Source organism: Euphorbia lathyris, chromosome 1 (assembly GCF_963576675.1).
Source record: "Euphorbia lathyris chromosome 1, ddEupLath1.1, whole genome shotgun sequence".
NCBI classification, from domain to species: domain Eukaryota; kingdom Viridiplantae; phylum Streptophyta; class Magnoliopsida; order Malpighiales; family Euphorbiaceae; genus Euphorbia; species Euphorbia lathyris.
The window spans coordinates 103,087,356-103,094,049 of NC_088910.1; positions in this window are offsets into that span (position 1 = coordinate 103,087,356).

The following is a 6,694-nucleotide window of genomic DNA, read 5'->3' on the forward strand; positions in this document are numbered from 1 at the left end:
GATAGGAAGGTGAGTCCAATTCAAGGCGTCGTCAAGATTGCCAATTTTTGGCTTCAAGTTTATTATTTCCATTTCAGTTTGATATTGTTATTGTTATTCCATTTTAATTTCATATTAACTCTGCAATTGATCTAGATATATTATGTATAAATATTATTTCAATGGTAATTATTTACCTTTATTAAAACACTTGTATTAAGACTATTTTACATCAATAAAATAGACCACTTTTTCATCAATCCTCGTGTTAATTTCGCATTAACATTTTCTTTACTTAATTTGCAATAGCTAAGCTTCTATAGCGGCGCTATGAATCCATGAGGAACTTTTTCAATTCTTGCATCCCTCGTCAATCGTTTTGTTTAGATTCCAAGTTTTCACGTGCATGATCCACAAACATAACCATCCACATTAATTGAGAATTAATTTATATGTCATGTCCGCAACTAAACCACACGTGACAAGATTGAAATTAGCATTATTCGCAAAATATCGCTAACATATCCATAAAGATACTTTGCTCGAGTTTATAGGTTTCGGAATGTGAGGCTTTTTAGGTTTACTAATGCTAGGTTCATAGGAAGGATCAATCCCTTTGGAAACGATAACAAAAGAAGATAAACGAAAAAGGAAAAGTGTCGATGCACTTATTTGGCCGAAAATGATAAAAGCGCCAAAGAAGAATAAGACAAAACCAAAATGGCAACATAATTTTAAGAGGGAAAAGTGCATGTAAAAAGAAAACAAATGAGCAACACGAGCAGTCAAAATGATTGTGGCACTTCAGTAGCCAACATTTAATGAAGCTAATGATGATGTTTAAGAACTGAAGAGTCATGGATAGGGGTGTAAACGAGCCTATCTAGTGCGTAAACTGTTTGAGTTCCGCTCGGTCAAATCTTGATCAAAGTTCAGATCGAGTTCAAGATCGGCTCGAGCATTAATGAGTCTGATTCTGAGCTTTCTTAGGTTCAGTTCGAAAGCCTGTAAATAGGCTCGAGAGTTTTTTAATAATAATATTTTTTAATTTTGTAATTTTGTAATTTTGTAATTTTTTATTTAAATACATATTAATTTTGTAATTTTTTTAATTAGTAACTTTGAACCACACATAAATGTTTAGCCCAAAACTCAATTTGAAACTATGTGGTTGTAGACTACATGTTAGATTCTATATTTGTTTAATCTTATTATTTTGTTTAAATTTGTTGCAGATTGTATGTTATATTTGTTTTTTGGAGCTTAAATTTGGTACTCCTTCATTCCCACAAAAAAATTTGGTATTCCTTCATTAGAAAATTGATTTTAGATAATAAAATGTTAATCAGATACACTTAAGTATATTCACAACTGTTTAAAAAAATTCAAAATGAGCCGCTCGACGAGCTTCGAACTCGAGCCGAACCTATATCGAACTCGGTTGCAGGAAGAAATCAACATCGCTTTGAGTGACTAATGTCTTCATGAGGAACTAATGTCTCCATGAGGAAAACAACATCGGGATTGTGTGTCTTCACTAGACCTGTCCATGGGCCGGCCCTATCGGGTTTTTAAGTAAAAATACTCAGTCCAAGCCAAGCCCAGCCCACTATTAATTTAGGTGGGCTTGGACTTGGGTTGGGTTCGGACTTAAAAATCAAATCTCAAGTTCAATCCATATAAACTCACCTATATATATATATATATATATAATTGTTAATTATAAAAAAAAATATTTAATATATAATTATATATATATTTATTAATTAATATTAATAGGCGGGCCGGACTGGACCGGTCTGTGTTATTTTTATTAATCCCAAACCCGCCTAAAAAATAGGCGGGCTTTAGCAGGCATGGATTGGGCTGGGCCTATGAACAATTTTTATTATCCAATAGCCCAGTCCAAGGGACACGGGCTTGGGCGGAATGGACGGATACCCGAACTCATGGACATGTCTTGTCTTCACTAAATCCCCCAGTACCTGAACTGCTTGGGAGTTCCACATGCACCGACAGTTCTAGCTAAGGCAAATCGAGTTATAATGATACTCGTGTATATCTATAAATTTATTTAGGATACAAATTATTCCCTACATTCTCTTATATAATGTGAATTTTTAAATAAATTTTTAAAACGAAATGAATATAATAAATTAAATGGGCATTTTCATATTGTCATTCCTAGTTGAGCATGAAAAAAGAAAGTGAAAGGCAGACAAAATGGATTGCTTCGGATCAACAATTATATAAGTGTAAATTTAGGGACGGCATAGGGATTTAATTATTTAAAGGGTATTCTGGAGAATTCGTGGTGGACTTTAATGGAATGAGAAAAAGGAAATTTACAAGTTAAGATATATAATAAGTTAATAACTATGCTTTGTCACCAAGAAATATCCCTCAATCGCCCGCATGGTTAGATATTCGCACCAATGGTATCACGCCACGTATTTATCCAGTAGCTTCATTAACATTTAACTCCTATTCTAAATCAAGTGGTAGATTAGCCATTATTTTATAGAAAAATTACAAAACTGAATTAAATAGACGACTCATTTACATATTTAGATCACTTACCAATCAGGTAAATTACATTTATAGCCATTGAACTTTATCCATTTTGACATTATGGTTACTGAACTTCATTTTTTTTCGGTATGGTCACTGAACTTTACACTTTTTAATATTAGTGGCCGCTCAACACCTCAAAACGACCGTTGATGATTAAAAATAAAAAATCCAAAGCGTTAATAATATTTTATGAAACTTTAATTCTTGAAAATTTTCATTTTGAGGTCATTTAGGTAGACCCGGCAAAGCGACACACGACCCGATGACACGACATGAATACGACACGCATTTTTAGTGTTAGTGTTTAAGGTTTTATGACACGACACAAAAGTTGACACGACACGAAATGACACGTTAATTTTCGTGTCGTGTTCGTGTCAAACCGAAAACACGAAACTGACCCGAAATTTAATTAAAAATATTAAAAAAATTAAAAATTATAAGAACTAGGTTAAAAACATGACTTTTCCTATTACAAAACAACACATGACCCGATGACGCGACACGAACACGACATGTTTTTTTAGTGTTAGTGTTTAGGGTTTTATGACACGACACGAAATGACACGTTAATTTTCGTGTCGTGTTCGTGTTTCAGGTTTTGACACGAACCCGAAACCTGATACGACACGAACACGAAAATTGACAGGTCTACATTTAGGTGTTGTTTGATTAGGAGAGAGAAAACTCCAAAAAATGTGATTTTCGAAAATAAAAAATGTGGTTTCATGGTAAATGTCATTCTGGACAACTTTAATTCTTGAATATTATCATTTTGAGTTCGTTAACAATCGTTAACGGTCATTTTGAGAAAGTTAAAATTTAGTAGTCACCGGTGTTAAAAAGTGTAGAGTTCAGTGGCCGTACTGGGAAAAAATAAAGTTCAGTGACCATAATGTGAAAATGGATAAAGTTCAGTGGTCATGGGTGTAATTTACCCCTTACCAATCTACTACATATCTAGACTATATTATTGTGACTTTCCCAAAATATTCCAACATTTTATCTTCCCCTTCCCCTTCCTCTTCCATTTGCATGGTTTCCGCTTCCCCTTCTCAGACCTTTCATCTTCCTCTCTTTCTTTATATTGCGAAATTTGTACCAATTTCTCCATTACCATGTCTACTTCTTCCTCTATTTATCTTTTGATTCTTCATCTTCATATTTCTAGAAAATTAAGTCATGGTTCTTCATCTTCTTGTTTCCTTTCGTCTTTTGGTTTCTTTGTTCTTGTGCGAATCGAATGCATGGTTATTCGATATTGTTCTTCTGCGTTTATCATATGGTTATTGTCGATTTTAATGATAAAAGGCGGAAATAATGTAAGTATCTAATGTTTAATCTTTATCTTTTTTTCAAAAAAATTCTTTGCAAAATGAGTTTTGCGAAGATTTGTGAGGATAAATAGGCTGAAAATGACGTTCTGACTTCGCGAAAACAGATTGCACGAAGTCTGCGAAACTAAAATCATCAAGTGTTTCATGATTTTTCTCTTCGCAGACTTCGCGTAATCTATTTTCGCGAAACAAAATCGTCATTCTCTGTGTTACTTTTCTCTTTGCAAACTTCGCGTCACCTTTTTTTCCGAAGCCAAATCGTTATTTTCTTGCTAATTGCTCTTTGTAAACTTCGTGTAATCTTGTTTTGCAAAGCAAAATCGACCTTTTCTTACTAACACGACTTAATTTTTGTGAAGGTGGTTGAATACAAAACATCAAATTGAAGTATATATCCATTTAGCTTGAATACAAAAGCATCAATCACAGTGGGGGTGCCGATTTTTCTTGGATTTTTTCTTGACGTCTTTTGGGTTCTATTTATCATCCTAGTAGGTGGTGTAGTGGGATGCAATGGATGGGGTTTTGGGATGCTAGGGGTGGGGTTCTCGGATGTAGGGGAAGAAAATACAAATCACCATTATCATCCAATAGTCATTGATTCTGTAAAGCCTGGGATTTAGGGTTTAGGGTTTCATTATTGTTGCAAATTTTAATAATGTTACGATTTTAATGTTAGAATTATTGTTGCACTCTTGTTGTTATGCTTTTTTTATATACCACTTCGCATTTTTCGCAATATGCGAAGTATGCGAAGATAATACTGGTTAAAAACACGTTTTTTGCTTCGCATATTGCGAAATCTACGAAGGTGAAAGTTATTATGCGAACTAAATTCATGTTCTGAAGCAAATATTATCTTTGCGTATTGCGAAATATGCGAAGTAAATTTCATATTCTGAAGCAATTTTATCTTCGCATATTTTGCAATGTGCGAAGGCAGACGGAAGGGAGAAAGAAGAAAGACTAAGAAATTTCTAAGTGTTATATGTATAGATAGGGATGCAACTAGAGCAGGGAATACCCGTACCCGTCAGGCCCCGCCCGTTTTTTTGCAGGGACGAGGGCGGGGACGGGGACCAATATGGTCCTCGTAGTCGGGTACAGGGGGCCGGAAAACGGTATCCCCGTCCCACGGGGATCCCCGTATTCGTACCCGTAAAGCTCCGACGGATAATCCCCGATTAATCCCCGATCAAGCTGTTTGTCTTGCAGATTCTGGAGTTAATTTTCTGCAGTTTCTGGTCTGATTATGGAGAACAAAATTCTTTGGATATGTTCTGCTTGAGGTGGCTTCACCCTTTTGTTTGGAGCATGATGTTATGATTTTTGACATGGCTAACCTATGCAGCTTAAACACCGCTTTTTTTTTTAATATAGCGACGTGAAGATCATTAACATCAGATTAAGGGATTGCAGCACTGTTATTGAAATGAAGAAAGTCTAAAGGTGTAAACGGGGATTTCTCGTACCCGCGGTTTTCCCGTGGGGCGGAGACGGAGACAGTTTTATCCCCGTTTAGCTAGCAGGGACGGGGGACAGGGAATATCCGTTTAGGTGGGGACGAGGATGGGAAACCAAATCCCGCCCCGTTTACATCCCTATATATATGAAGAGTATTTTGAGAAAGCCACAAAAAAATAATCTAGATAGGTAATGAGTTGCGTAAATAGATATCCCATTTGACCCAATTTTATAATTTTTTCTTATTTTATTTTTCGTTACAATTACATAGGCATTAATTATTGGTTTAATACATCAATGGTCCTTGTCCAAAAAGTTTAATTGCCCTTTAAATTTTTATGGTGTCTCATTAGCCATCTCAACTTACTTAAAATAATCTATTAGCCACTTAGATTTATTTAAAGTGACCTATTGATTACTTCAACTTGTTTAGATTGATCCATTTACCTCCTAAATTTCTTTAAAGTGATATACATTTCCATTTGTCTAAAATCTGTAAAAAAAAATTAAAACTTAAAAAATAAGAGCTTAATTTGTGATTCTAACTCTTCAAAATAAATTAACTTTCTATTTTGTATATCTTTGTGGTATTTTTATAGATTTAAAAACTTAATCATTACATTTTAAATAAGTTTAGAAGGTGAATGAGACACTATATAAATTTAAAAATCAATCGAATTTTGTGAACAACTGATGTATTAAGTTTTAATTATTTGATCAATAAAGGGTTGCCAAAAACAATTAGGCCATGTTTCAAAAATCTTTTTGAAGTTTTTTCTTGTAATTTTTTTTTTCTTTCTCAATGGTGATTGTGATATGCTTTTACATAAACGGTTGTCAATTATCTCTTTACATAGGTGTTATGTTTTCTTGAACATAGGAAATTTATTTATTATCATGAATGAATTTGGTTCACTAAAAGATTAGGAATTTGGTTCACATGAAGTCGATTCTAGATGGTGTATTTCTCAACGTTGTGCTAAAAACATTTTCAACCATTATCTAATATTGTTCTATCACGTGCTATAATTTTGAATATTCAAATTCCAACTTCTGAATTGTAACTTAGATGTGATATACTAATTTTTCTATAAACAATTTTTTTTCTCTAAAATAAATTATGATACCAAATTTGGCCGGGTGGTGATGGGTGGCTGCATACAGCAAAAAGGTCTTTATTCTTTTTTGGATATTTTTGAAATAAATAAATAAATTAGGATGAATTTGATTAAACTAGGGCTAAAAGTAAGTCAAGTTGAGCTAAGCGGTTTTGGCCCGTCGGCAAGTAAAAAAAATTGACTAGTTAGATCTTAACATTTTGTTTATGCTTGGCAAGTAAA